Here is a 15985-nt window from a genome sequence, read left to right as displayed (position 1 = left end):
TTTTCCTCGGTATAGTATTCTTGTTACCGGAATGGAGACAAATTATACTATTAGTTTGAAAGATGTTTCTGAAATCAAGTTATCTACTGTTCCATTTTTATCTTATTTTCAGTTGGACAGTTAATTGAGTAAATGCTAGAAGTTAAGTTTCATAGCATCAGTTTAGTAAAAAAAAAAAATTATAATAACTTTTACATAATCAAATTTAATGAAATTACAATCAGTCACAGCTTTTAGGCTGATTTCATAAGCAACCTAATTTCCTGAAATATGTTACTGACTAGCTAGAAGGCTATAGCCTACATGTCTACATCATTGAGATACTACCGCTAGAGAGTTTTGGGATCCTTTGACTGGCCAGACAGTACCATATTGGATCCTTCTCTTTGGTTACGGTTCTTTCCCTTTGCCTACAAATACACCGAATAGTCTGGCCTATTCTTTACAGATCTCCTCTGTCCTCATACACCTGACAACACCGAGATTACCAAACAATTTTTCATCACCAAAGGGGCTAACTACTGCACTGTAATTGTTCAGTGGCTACTTTCCTCTTCGTAAGGGTAAAAGAGAGACTTTAGCTTTGGTAAGCATCTCTTCTAGGAGACGGACACTCCAAAATCAAACCATTGTTCTCTAATCTTGGATATTGCCATAGCCTCTGTACCATGGTCTTCCACTGTCTTGGGTTAGAGTTCTCTAGCTTGAGGGTACACTCGAGCACACTATTCTATCTAATTTCTCTTCCTCTTGTTTTTGTTAAAGGATTTATATATATATATATATATATATATATATATATATATATATATATATATATATATATATATATATATATTTTATTGTTACTGTCCTTAAGATATTTTATTTTTCCTTCTTTCCTTTCCTCACTGGGCTATTTTCCCTGTTGGGGCCCCTGGGCTTATAGCATCCTGCTTTTCCAACTAGGGTTGTAGCTTTGCAATCAATAATAATAATAATAATACACGCAATCCTTGCCGCAATAAAATTCAGTGATATAGCTACGAGATAAAAAATAAGTTGATTTATTAATAGTACCTAATATTTAGAAAACATTTGTAAATGCAACTTTAAGGCTTCACAATTTTATTGAGAAAAACAGAAACATAATAGAATCAATATTATAATAGAAATAATATAATATAAATTTTCTTTCAGAAACGTATATTTTGAATTACACCTCTCATCATTTCTTGGAATATTTTGAGAATAAGGAAATGGATCATCAACCATTACATTAGAGCATGTGCCCTACAGATAGATCCATTTAATTATGGTTTTGCTACATCAATTTTTCAATGCAATATTATTCATTATGTAATTTTTTACTACTGTGTACTTCAGGTGAATCAATTCAAAATATTTTGCAAGAAAAACAGAGATGAATCAATTACTTAGCACTTAACTGAATTACTCTTTCAATATTTCGATAAGACAAATGAATTTTTTTTTTTTTTTTACCATGAGAAAATTTATTAATAACTTGATCAATGACTATATCAACGCCAGGGTGAAAATACAGAAGTGCAAATCCAGTTAGTCTTTCATCGGTCATTCTCTTTCTTAAATAATTCTTTAAGATTTTCATAGTACTAAAGGATCTTTCAGCGATGCAAGTTGTAACTGTAACTATGTATAATATCAACAAGAAATTCTTGATATGGTTAAATCGTCCTGGAATAATGTCAAGTGTCTCTGAAGGGGCACTTGGGATGTCTGATTTAGGAAGACCAGAGCAGAATTATTTCCAGTCAAAATGTTAATCTTTAACTTCTTCTTCATCAGAAATTACAAGTAAATCAGCATAAAATTTTGCAGAATCCTAAATATCCTACCAATTACTGTCCTTTATTTCTGATGGTATAAGTGCAATAATTTATTTGAACTAAAAGATTGTGGTCAGTAAACCGTGTTTCTAATTATTCTGTCACAGAATCTAAGAATGGAAACCAGATAGATCTCTTAAAGTATTCATAAGCATTTTCTGCTGGTACATTACTGCGATGTCCTTGCCTTGATGTAATGCAAGGAAATCTTATTTCAGCATCTACAGACATTGCCAAATCTTCTGCAATCGAATACCGTCCATAGCACTCGTCATGCCATTCATCTACTTCTGAGCACTATGATTTCAAGGTGTTTTTTATATGAGTAATACCTTCAAGGGCATTAACTAAATCTTTGTTGACAGTTTGTAGACTCCGTGAGAGAGGTAAGGTAAGACACATGACTTTTCGGGCATGAGGAGACCTGGCTTTGTCAACAGTTTACGATCTGACAGCTGCAAAATCTCTTCCAGAGAGGTCCCAATGATAGCATAATTATTTTGAAATAATGCCAATACTGTCTCTCAATAAATCGAGTTTCACAAAAGGTTTCAAGTTTCAGGGAAATGCTACCTGCTTCGGTAAGATGGCGCTCCAAAATCTCCCTTCTCTTTATTGAATCATTAATAAAATTGATTGTTTTCTACTATTCCAAACATGTTTCTAATTTCAGAAACAGAACAACAAGAGTTTAAAATTAATTTAGAGTGTGGCTTCTACAATGTACATAAGCATCTGTAGGAGCTGCCTTCTGCACATGAGCTTGAACACCATTCAAATTGCCGGACATTGCTGAGGCCCCATCATAGCCCCGACCAACCATGTGGCTGAGGTCTAATTGGTTGACTTGCAGGGTATTTAAAATTTGCTTAGCAATACCAGCACCAGATAAGTCATGGGCAGCTCGAAACTGCAAAAATTCTTCTTTGATGATATGTTCTTCATTTTTTATTACATATCGAACACATATGCACAATTGTTCTTGGTGAGAGGTGTTGGTTGTTTCATCAGCAATAACAGAAATATTTTTGCTGCATTTCACTTCACTGATTATTTTTTCTAAGACAGTTTCCCCACATATATTTATCAGCTCATTTTGGATAGTTCCCAATATATAAGTAGCATTTTCTCCTGTTGTTTTTAGATACTCTTCCAACTTCGCGTCTCCAGCATCCACTCTAAAAGCTAACAAAGCTTTAAAATTTCCATCAGCTTTTGCCAGTGGTGCTGCAAAATTTGTCCTATCTTCTTGTCCACGTTGGCCTCTGTAATCTAGACCAAGTCTGGTACACAAGTGATAACAATCTTAATGATGGGGGTTAGACGTTCCCGAGATTCCTTAACGTTCTTTGCATGTTGTTTATCAACACCCATCTCAACAGTAGTCTGAATTCTCAAGGAATGTAAAATCCATCTGTTAAGCAGATTGCTTTTTTATGGTATTCAAATCTTAGATGCTCAGTTAAATAGCCATAACTACCCGTCAAATGGGTATATTTTGACAAAGGTTTATTGACAAGATATCCTAAGGTTGTAAACTTTCCTCTTCTTTTTTCAGCTGCCATTTCAGCAAACAATGCACATGGGACACAAATAACCCCTTGCAATGTAGGTGAATATTAAAGATTCCAATATTTATCTCTAGTGATGTGTTGAATACCAAGGTAAACTTTCTGTGGCCTTTACCTTCTTTAGTAGTACATGAAAAGTTGAAATTTTTGGAGGCATCCAGTGACTTTTGAGAAGTTTCCTTGTCGACATCAGTAATACAGTAGTATTCCCCATATTTAAACTTTTCATACCATTCTCAAACCCTATGGCAATATCATATTTAGTATGTGAAGGATTTTGACGTTCAGGTACTTCTTTATCACTAGAAGCAGCTCCTTGTGTAACATCATGCTGATGAGCAGACTTTGCCAAATCGCCAGGTTGTGGAATAACTTTTTCTATCTTGCTTATTTCAGAGGTGTCTTCAACCTTTACTTCCATATTTGAAATAGGTTCATTGGTCTCAGAAGTGTCAGACCTTGATACTGTTAATTTTTGTTGAAAAAAATCAGTTATAAATTTAGGTCTTTTTGACATTTTTTTTTTCTGAAAAAAGCAAGACTTGAATTATGATTTTAAACGAGGAGCTGACATAAATATATTCCTCATACAGCTACTAAAGAAAAATCCTTCAATATTATCATGCTCATCTATCCATCAATATGTGTTAACAGAAGTTGGTTAGCTAATCAAAAGAACAAAAAATAGCCCAGTCAGAACTCCTTTCACTATATCTGAAAATTTGAGGTATATAAAATCTGTTGTAATCTCAATGGAGGCAATAAGAAAAAGACCCCCAGACTCCACAGGTGGTCCACAGACTACAGCAATCCACTGTGAAAATTAGATGGAACTAATGAAAAGGGAAAAGGTATGCAAACTACGCCTCCACCAAATATGTCACTTTTATCATAATTTACACTATTTTTTCAGTTAACACCAGCCCTATTATATGGTAGCCCATATCCTTAGAGGATAAATCTTCACAGGAAGTCAAACTAACTGACAAGGAATAGGGACGTAGTCTACTCATTGATTACAATTTGAGCACAATTGGAGTTGTGGAAGGTATGGCAGTAATGTTCAATTTTCTTTTGCTGCTTCGGGAAAGCAAAATCGTGCTCAGAAAGTCTCTGTGGGCTAATCATTTGGTAACATTCAAATTATATGAAAAATATTTGTTTGCTTTTGTTTTCAGTTGTACAACTTGTTAATTACACTGGGATTTCAAAGTTTTGATAGTCACTGTATGATCAGCCTTAATCACAAACAGGCCTACTGCTACTCATAAGCGATTGCCTATTCACAATATTTTCCCAAAATATTTTTGGGCTTGGCTACGCCTATTGAATAGTGTTGCGAATGAACATTATAGCACATTTAATGGTGGAATAAAGTGTCCATTTCAAAATACTGTTATAAGCATTAGGGTATACCTAAGCTATACCCTTATAATTGAGTTCTTATTTAATTGATCTCACCGGCGAGGCCACGTGACACATTATGGCCAAAGAAAAATATAAATGCTCAAGTGCTATTCTACTTAAGTTCATTTGTAACATTTTCAATAGGCATAGCCAAGCCCAAAAGCCCGCCCCCCCCCCAAAAAAAAGGGGGGGGGGGTATTATGAATAGCCAATCGGCCTATACTTTAACCACAAAATTTATATGAATTAACATTTTCATTTGACTGTGCCCACCTATCACCTAAACTTACACATCTCTTATAATTTCTTAAAAACAAGGACAAGATTACAGATTCATAAGGACACAAATAACAAGCCTACATAAATATGCTGTCCAACACTAAACTGGCAAGGCAAAGGCATCTGGCCTTTCAAGAACAGTGTTGCCACTCAATAATTTGGGAAAAAACTAAATTGTTCTTCCAAAAACCACTAGTTACCAAAAATATCAGATTTCCAAACATTGGCTGTACCATATTTTTTTTTTTCTTTTTTGTTTGAGTTATATCTACCGTAGCTACTAGCTTACACTAGGATTGTCCGAATCACCCATTCTCAACTGATGTTTTGGGTAATTTTACTACCACAATATTAATCAAGATACGGCGGGTTCCCAAGCAAGTAGTCTCGGTACAAATCCCTCCAAAATCTCTGATTCACTCATCTTCTCAGTCCATGATTAATGCTCAGCCAAACATCACCATCATATATTTTGGTTCAAATATTCGATAATTCAGTGTATAATCAACTGGATTGCCGTAGCTTCTAAATAAGTACTTTAATTAACAAGAGTAAATAAATGCAAAAGAAAATATACACTCAGTGTCAACTGATTTATGCATATCTAATCAGAGAAGAAGGGGACATTGACGAATCATTATGAGAAAAGATGGATTTGTGTGAGAGGGTGTTATGTGAGATGCCCGTACATTTACAGGAATCAAACAAGTATAAGCACCGGCTGCACCGTATCATCGTATCACTTTACAGTGTAGAGTATTGTAAACGGTTGCTGGGATAAAGGGGAGGCTCGTCATGGGATAAGTGGGATAGGGGAAGTGTAAAGACCTACTGCACTTATCCTAGGAGAGAGAGAGAGAGAGAGAGAGAGAGAGAGAGAGAGAGAGAGAGAGAGAGAGACCCAAAATACACATGCTGTCTCTGCAATGAAATGCTACTAGATTTGTCCGATTTTAAAGAAAAAAACTATTACTACTACTTGACTACTAGATCCAATCCAAAAATACTAGATGTAATAGGAAAACACAAGGAGTGGCAACACTGTTCATTACCTGGTACGAGGCTGATAGGCTTCTTTTACTTCAATTTATATATTAATTCTTTTTTTTTTAAACGAAATCCCCTAAATTCAATTCACACACACACACACACATACATATATATATATATATATATATATATATATATATATATATATATATATATATATATATATATATATATATGTATATATATATATATATATATATATATATATATATATATATATATATATATATATATATATATATATATATATATATATATATATTTGCTTGAGGGCAGAGGGGTCACATCCACACTGATAGTAACTTTTCTGTGGATCGGTCTTTTGTACATTTTTTTTCCTTTTGCAATTTCTTCTTCTTCTTTTTTTTTTTTTTTGATCGGTGGGGGGATGCATCCCCCCACACACTCCCTGGATCCGTCCTTGCTTGCTTGTTCATAATATTTTAGACGTAATTCAAACTTTTATGAATGTGTTTAGAGTAGTGTTAACTTTATTTTGATAGAAATTTCTGCATATGTATGTGCCTGAGAATTGTGGACTGCATGTTTAAAAAATTCCAATGAATATTTTTAGGTGTGTATTATTTATAGCAATGTAAGAGTAACTAACATTTGTGTATGCAATAAGAATGACACTGTTATATTCGTGGATGCATTCATCCCAGTAATTTCATGAGCGCACTTTATGGTTTTAAAGTTCTTGTTCTAGTAATAGACATTTACCTTTTACACACATCCTTTGTGGTCCCTTTGATGAATTTTGATAAAAAATTAATATTATCCTACAAAGTGCTGAATTAAGCTTTATTTCTTTACCACTGCATAGAGCGTATTGTATAATCTCCTATCTAATAATTATCGATCGGTTTTGCTTGTATTTGATTGTTGTGACTGACTGATATTGCTTCATTCAACGACATTACCAAAATGATATTCCTTTTACAAAAAAACCAAATGACGAAAATTAAATTTTTCTATAAGCAAATATCAGACAGGTAAAAACATAATCATGCGTTTAGTTAGCTTGATTTTTTCCGGAACTTGCTGACAACCAAGACCGTTGGAAGCGGGTTCTGTAGAAAATGTTTAAAGGAGAGTTACCCTATGGCTGCCGGCCTTCCATCCTAGCAGGTAATAATCTTTCTGCGGTATCATACTCGAAGAACTATCTGTAAAGAGAAACCGTGATCAGTCGGCTATCTTAGTCAACTCTTCGGATGATTTCATTAAAAAAAAAAAATATCCCCCATCCCAATGGCCCAGTATAGTATATGAAGGGAAAAGAGGGAATAGTGTAGAATTTTACCCGTTTTCTATAGCGTCGCCAGTGGTGGAAGTGATGTGCTGTGCTTGGCGCCAAAAGGCCTCCCTTCCTCCCACCCTACCTCTTCTCTCTGCTTCAGGGATGAGAAGTATTGGTCTTGGGGTGGTAGGAAAGGGATATCGATGAATAGGGGAGGGTCATGGTGGCGTTGGGTGATAACAACGGCGTCAGGGTTATATTGCGCTTGTGCCTGTTCTGCTAGTCGTCCTGCTGAGAGAGAGAGAGAGAGAGAGAGAGAGAGAGAGAGAGAGAGAGAGAGAGAGCTCTAATGACGTCATTGGCGTCAACCTCCACATTTAAGTCCATTGCAGATTTTCCCTGTTTCTGTGAAACTATTAAAGGCAGTAACTGCCGATAAGATCTGGGTTACCTTTAGTTCTCACTGGTGCATCTCTATTGAAAGACGAGATATTACTCATCTTTTGCTTTTGTGCTTTTCATTTCCGCTTGCATTGAAGTCGTAGGATAGTTTGGAATGCGGATAGAATACTGAAAGGATGCCAAAACGAAGGTAGTTGCGGGCACGAAGTATATCCTGGCATCGGTGAAAATGCGAAAGAGAACGGCAAGGGGGAAGAAAAGGAGGGGGAAGAGAAATGACGAGCCTGGGGGAAAGGAAGGAATGGTGGCAGGCTGGCAGCTAGAGCCTCAGACTCTCTCAGACTCAGACTCTCAGTGCGCCGGCGGCTTTGGTCGGGTGTCGTAGATAGAAGTGTGTGCTTATGTGGTTCCGATAAATTTCTGGCTAGCCGAGTGGCATCGTTAATCTTGCCCCTTTTCGGAATTTTCTTGGATTTACTCGCTTACGACTGATACCAACGGACCGGCAGTTTTCTAGGAGATGCAAACTCAGATATAAATGTGAATACAATTTTGTATTTCCTTTCATTGAGCTTAAAAGAATAACGGAAACTGAGCGAAATAGTGTCGTTTCGAAGTAAAAAAAAAAAAAAATACATATATAACCAGAAAGGTGTCACTCACGTATATCGCATTTAGTTTTTTACATGTTTTCGTTGTTAATATCAAAGTTATTAGTTTATGTTGAGGGATAATTTAGATTGATTGATATTAATTGTTACGCGAAGGTACCTTCTTACACGAAAGTCCATTTGGTTAGGATTTGAAGTTTATTTTATGTTGGTTGCACTCGAACCTCCTCTGATAATTCCTTTAATTGACCATACTTTATTTTTTTACAGCAATGTCTTTTCACTTCAGTATTTATAGTACCCCGGAGGACAGCTGGTCACATTTGTTGTATTGAAAGCTGAGGGATGCTGTTGATTTATTTTGAAAAGAATATTTTACTATGATTTTTCATGACTTCTAAAAGGAAGCAGAACCGGAATTTCACACGAGATGCGCATATTCCATAAAGAACAAGCTTTCACGTTTGAACCCATTATTGGCGGATTGCGTGTCATTACCGATCATAGTAACTGTGATTCGGTCGTTTATATTATTACAATAATCTTTTGAATGGCTGGAAAAGTGTTTTTGATTATGGCTACGTGATTAAACTTTAGCATCAACTAATTCTATAGGTTTTTTTTTTATGATTGAAATTATAAACATAAAGTTGATTCGATGACTTCGTGCGTCAGGTATAAAGTAAAATGATTTTTCTTTTAGAAATGCGAATACATCTTTAGCAGGGTCTTTACAAAAAAAGTGGAGTCTTCCCTTTCTCAATCCACCGGCAATTTTCTTAAAGATTTCCAAAGAACTGGTCAAAACATGCTGCAAGGCATTACACGTGTTATTTTTGCCAAGACTTATAGAATGGGGGCAGATTAGGGGCAACATTAGAAATAAGTGTGTTCCAGAAGCTGATTCTTTTATTTCCAAAGAAAATTTAGCCACATTAATAAACCCAGCAACGTCACTGGCGAATTATTCACCAAGCTGAAAGCTGCATGGATTTGATACACAAGTGAAGGTAAGTGCAATTATTAGCCCTGCGGCTGTAGAAATTGGCAGTGAAAGAGGCGGCTATAGTATAATTCATAAAACAGCGTAAATATCAAAAGTTGACAATAGGCCTAGGCATTATCGTGTGTGTGTGTATATATATATATATATATATATATATATATATATATATATATATATATATATATATATATATATATATATATATATATATATATATATATATATATATATATATATATATAGAAGTAGAAAGAGGGGTAGTGTAGGATAAGTGTACTTGTTAACATCGTCATTAGCTTTCAAATGGCTAGAGTGGAATTGCGGGACAGCCATTTGTATATAGGTTAATGTAATGAGAGAGAGAGAGAGAGAGAGAGAGAGAGAGAGAGAGAGAGAGAGAGAGAGAGATGGGTGGGTGGTGTTGAGTGCAATTAGCACACCTAGTTATTAACCCTTAAATGACGAGAGAGAAAGAGATGTGTACATTAATCAGTTCTAGACCACGTAAATACTGGGAGAGGTAAGTACAATAACCTGGTCCAGACAAACGTAAGCATCAATGCAGAAATGGGTGGGAGGATGGGTGAGAGAGACAAGTATAATTATTATGCTTAGTGATCAGCTTAAAATGGCCAGAGAGAGAGAGAGAGAGAGAGAGAGAGAGAGAGAGAGAGAGAGAGAGAGAGAGAGAGAGCTAAATGAACAAAGGTGCCAGAGAATAATATCCAGATTGGGATAAAGCAATTTATTAGACCCCAAGATTTAGTCCCAATAATTCTTGTAATTTGAGTCAGCTGCAGAAGATCAGGTAGAATGAAACTATTCAAAAGTGGAAGAATAAAAGAATACATTCCATCAGGATAGACAGATCCCAAAATTCTTGAGAACATTTCTCAATAGTTTTTTTTCTTTTTTTTTTCCAATCGAAGATGAGATGGTAAAATAGAGCCAGAATTTTAAATGAATTCTATATTGTGGAAGAAACATTGTCAATGTAAAGACGTGGGGCGAGAGGATCCAATGCTTTTGACTTGCTTTGATTTTAATAATTTTAGAGTGAAATTCATCCCCACAATTTGCCTTATGCAATAACTTTGGCTGTATTATCATACTCGGCATAAAAAAAAAAAACAAATTTATTCTTAAATTTTAAGCAAATCACAGATATAGTAAAGGGCTAAGGCATTGCTGTAAAACTGAGAGAGAGAGAGAGAGAGAGAGAGAGAGAGAGAGAGAGAGAGAGAGAGAGAGAGAGAGAGAGAGAGAGAGCTTTTGACAGATTATCAAGCATGAAATTATGGGATGCACTACACGATGATTACTACAATATACCACTTAAATTAAAAAGAGCAGTACATGGTGCTTATCAGAACACAAGAGGTCGAGTGAAGACAGAGGGAGCTGGACATGATTGGTTCTCGGTAGAGTTAGGGGTAAAACAAGGAAGTCTGTACATGTCCCCACTATTATTTATAATAGACAATGATTAGTGCATGCCTGTATTACATGTAGATGAGAGAACAATTACTCTTGCTTATGTTGATGATTAAGCTGTAATATGTGATACCCAAGTAGACCTCCAGACATCGTTGAGAAAATAGTATGATATTCTAACAGTATATATATATATATATATATATATATATATATATATATATATATATATATATATATATATATATATGTTTATGTATATTGTGACGTCACGTGCAGGCTACGCTCTTTAAATAATGTCAATCGGACTCTCTATTTGACGCTGTATCGTCGTATCAACCAGATCGTCTAATTGACACTGTAATGTCTTTTAAAAAACTGAACCCGTTAATGTTAGTAACGGTTCATTTTTCCCGAGTTCATTTATATTATTTTGGAGCTTCACCTCGTTGGAATATATAGGATTTGTTACCTGTAAGAACTGACTGACCTCTCTCCTTAGTCTAATCACGGACAAAAAACTCTGTTATAAAATCTAATACATAACTAAATTTATTTCACAAAAGAAAAAAAATGTTTGCAAGATTTTTAAGAAGAAAAACATACAATGGCAATTCAAAACTGGAAATGTTTTCGACTTTATAAAGTTAAGAAATCAAAATGATTGAAGTCAAAAATAAAAGAAAACACATTAAGTTTAATTTGCTCCGGCAATAATTAAAACACAATTAGATGCAGACAAAAAAAGAAAAAAAGAAAGAAAATACCACTTAATTTCTGCATTCTGAAAATCACCTAATACAATGAAAAACTACAGAACATGAATGTCAAAAGAATAGTTATGGTAAAAAAAGAATACAAGGTTGGCCATATAATAATGTTCACTATTGTCTTGGACTACTTTCTATGTGCCATGACAACAAAACCCTCACTTCGCACTTTAAAGTCAAAAGAAAAATCTTTAATTCATAACACGAACATAAGATAACATGATTTGCAATTCTTTCAAAAAATGATGTTGGATGTGAATGGCTGACACAGAATTAACGAGAAAATTATTCCCGAAGTTATTTTCCCCTTTTTCCTTTTAGAATTCCCATTAATGAAATACCCTTCAGTTTTGCACTTGTTAACTTTCTCCCTCTCATAGTTCACGGTACTTATTTTTCGGCATCGGTGCAGGTGTACTTGGGACGTAAATTATCTTCAAAACTCCTTGTGGAAAAAGAAAGGGGGGGGGGGGGGAATCCTTGAGTTTGCGTTGTGGTGACTCATGCGGAGTCCGTCCATGGGGAGCTTGGATGGCTTGTGTCCTGAGGGGAGCAGACACTGGTTTCCCTCTCTCGCTCTCTTGAGCAGGAACTGTTTCAAAGCGCTCTCAGGCAGGAACTGGCTTCTTTTCTTGATGGAGGCCTTAGGCCGAGAAGGTGAGATTTTGGGGCCATCCCTTTTTTCCTTTTGATTGGTCATTTTTTAGTTCTAAGGGCGGTCATCATGGCTTGAGGTCCAATGGCATCCGTGACCACACCTTCCTTTTCTGGGTGTGGGCAAATCATGACCAAGTGCACTCTTCTCTATGGGTGCTTTGTCCTCTCTGTGAGAAAGCCGTGTTCTCACACCTGGCTTATATCTTGTGGCTGACCTGGGAAAAGAGGGGAAAGTCAAGTGCCTGGGAATTAATGGTTGTGAGCCTACATGGTGCAGACAAAGACCTCCTTGAGGTATTGAGACAAATTCTAATGTACGGTCATGAATCATGGACCCTCACAAATAGAACCAAAAGTAAGTTGCAAGTAGTAGAAATTAGGGTTTTACGTTCGATTAAAGGAGTCACAAAACTTGATAGAATAAGATATGATGACATAAAAAGATTACTTTGGTATTGAGATCATATTAGATTTGATAGAAAAGGGCCAGCTATGTTGGTATGGACACGCCAAGAGAGTGGAAGATCACAGATACCCAAAACAATTTATAGAATGGGTGCCAGATGGTAGACGGCCCATAATAAAACCAATTAAGATGGCAATTGAGAAATGTAGATAATCTGTTCAAGAGATTGGGGGACAGCAAGCGTATTTGCACCACATGGAATAGAGAAGATTCTGCAAACTGGGTTATGACGACTGACAAACTTTTGGCTTACTCAGTGAGAAGAAGAGATTTTTTTTCAGTTATGAGAATAATATGTAAGTAATTCAGTGATGGGGATGTCAAGCATCATTTAAACGTTGATGTTGTAATTACAACTGAAAGGTCGTGGATCCAGGCAGTAATATCTAGTGACCTTTCACCTATGGTCTCAAGTAGACGTCGTTTAAATACATATATACAATAGGCCTCAAAGTGGGATAGGAAGTTCATCTCATGCAAGGCACGGTTCATTTTACGCCAATTGTGCGCATGTGATCCTGGCCAGTGAATTAGCTACCTAATAGTTTGAGGACTGTATTTTTCGAAACTGCTGTAGGGATGAAAAGGACAGGAGGGAAGGAAAATTCCACAATCAGACCAAAGAAAGGGGAAAGACTTGCCGGAGTGTCCGCACACATGCACACTATATATTGTATATATATATACATATATATATATATATATATATATATATATATATATATATATATATATATATGTATATATATACATATACATCCATATATATATATATATATATATATATATATATATATACTGTATATATATATATATATATATATATATATATATATATATATATATATATATTATATATATAAACATATATATATGTATATATATATATATATATATATATATATATATATATATATATATATATATATATGTGTATATATATATATATATATATATATATATATATATATATATACACATATATGTATACATTATACACACATATATATATATATATATTATATATATATATATATATATATATATATATATATATATATATATATATATATATATATATATATATGTATATATATATATATATATATATATATATATATATATATATATATATATATATATATATTTCAATAGAATGAGTTATGGCTACTTCTCCGTGTACACATTTCATTGTATTGTTTTTTTCGGTTAGATTAAGCTGGTCCGTTGCTCATATAAATAAATATTAGTTTTAGTGTCACATATTAGCCATTAATATATACTGGAACTTGTAGTTCACCTGTGAGTAAGAATACTAATAAGAAGTGCAATTATATCCGTGAATTTTTTGTTATCTTATGCACTCCATTTATAATCTGCAGATATATAACACCTCATTTAACTATGGATACAGTATCCGTCCTACGTAATACATAAATTACTTGCTATATTGCAAATAGAATGCAATTTCTAGATTAAATATGTCGGCCCCTTTAACGGAACAAATACACTAAAACTGTTATTCATATAACTTTGCAATAAAAATCTTTTCTCATTTCTACGTCATGACCATCAATTGTAGCTGATTGGTTGGCAATGGTTTCATTGTTGGTCAACCTGAATTGGTCAGATAGATACATATTATGATGCTAGTGATGGAGTGAACAGTGTTCAGTCCAGTGTAGATAAATTACAGCAGGAAGATCAAATAGGTATTATTATAGTAACACACAGGAAAAGCCTTACTAATATAGGTAGGAGGTTTTATATAGAAAATCTATTTTCTTCGTAAATTACCTTTAGTTCCGTCGCAGATAAATAGTTAATAAGATATACCCTAATATGTCCTATGGTAATGTGGTCCATCCAATGGGAACTGGGGATTTTGATTGGGGAAAATTTACTGGCGAATTGATAAATAGTGATAAAACTAACATTTTCTTTGCATTACATCATTCTCTGGGATGCATAATGAATCCACTAGAAATTACACGACATATTGACATCTCATTCCCCTGATCGGGGTTATCTACTGCACTGTAATAGTTCAGTAGTTACTGTCTTCTTGGTAAAGGTAGAACAGACTCTTTAGGTATGGTAAGCAGCTCTAATAGGAGAAGGGCACTCCAAAATCAAATCATTATTCCCTAGTCTTGGGTAGTGCGATAGCCTCTGCACCATGGCCTTTCACTGTATTGGATTAGAGTTCTCTTATTAAAGGATATAATTGGGCACGCTGTTCTATCTTATTCATCTTCCTCTTGTTTTTCTAAGTTTTTATAGTTTATATATGAAATATCTAATTTGATGTTGTTACTGTTCTTAAAATATTTCATTTTCATTGTATTCTTCTCTAGTAATATATTCATTTCCTTGTTTCCTTTCCCACTGGGCTATTTTTCGCTGTTGTAGCCCTGTGGCTTATAGTATCTTGCTTTTCCAACTAAGATTGTAGCGTAGCTTATAATAATAATAATAATAATGATAATAATAATAATAATAATAATAATAATAATAAAAATTATATATTTATTTAACTTTTGTGTACATTTTATAAACAACACGTATCTGCTCCTGTTCGTATGGTTGTACATACCTTGTTGCGCACACTAACTTTCCTCCCACTTACTTTCTACCAATGGAATTAATCCTGTTTGGTTATTTGTATGTAGCTGCTCCTCTTACCTTACCTTACCATATGGCGAAGTTTATAATATTTGAGCATGTTTGTATGCTTGAGTGTGATAGACAGTTCTGTGACATACATTTTGTTTTCTCAGGAGGACTCCTCAGTTTCTTTGTAGCTCCATTGCGCGTTGGTTGTGCATTATGGAAGCCAACTCAAGGAATTGTAATGGCTGCCATTATGGCTATATGGATACTATAGCCAAGTTTCATGGTGAGTATATCATTACACCTAGTGAATTGAAATTTTTTTAAAAAGCTCATTGTGTTATCCCTCAATGTATAAAGAGTCCCAAGAGCAATTCTGAGTTAGCTTTTATGGAAGATCAGCACATTTTCCATAGTAACTTGACTGTAAAGATTGCTAAGACAAAAAAAAAAAAAGAGACATACTGTAGGTGCGGTTATAGTGTTCGTTCATATAAAGGATTGTTCCTAGGTCTGTGATCTAAGTAAGTTTGTGATCTGGGAAATGGCACCCGGGACTTGCCTCCTGGCTAGGTCTGTGACCTACTAGGTTAGGTGGGATGTGTTAGGTTTTGTGGCATTTTATGAAT

General features: G+C 34.7%; 1 protein-coding gene across 2 annotated transcripts in view; it reads left to right on the top strand.

Annotated features, from left to right (window-relative positions):
• The first annotated feature begins 8131 nt into the window (after window positions 1-8131).
• Window positions 8132-15985, top strand: part of LOC137645738 (muscle calcium channel subunit alpha-1-like) — a 1524573-nt gene continuing 1516719 nt past the window's right edge. Inside the window, exons 1-2 of one of the 2 annotated variants that reach the window (XM_068378633.1) lie at window positions 8132-8190; window positions 9114-9420. The gene's annotated coding sequence lies outside the window, so the exon portion shown is untranslated. Of the gene's footprint in view, window positions 8340-9113; window positions 9421-15985 lie in introns of both variants that reach the window. The other variant, XM_068378634.1, reaches the window with a different exon arrangement.

Source organism: Palaemon carinicauda, chromosome 8 (assembly GCF_036898095.1).
Source record: "Palaemon carinicauda isolate YSFRI2023 chromosome 8, ASM3689809v2, whole genome shotgun sequence".
In the NCBI taxonomy this organism is placed as follows: Eukaryota; Metazoa; Arthropoda; class Malacostraca; order Decapoda; family Palaemonidae; genus Palaemon; species Palaemon carinicauda.
Note: the sequence above shows the minus strand (reverse complement) of the source record. Positions and strands in the feature narration are given on the sequence as shown.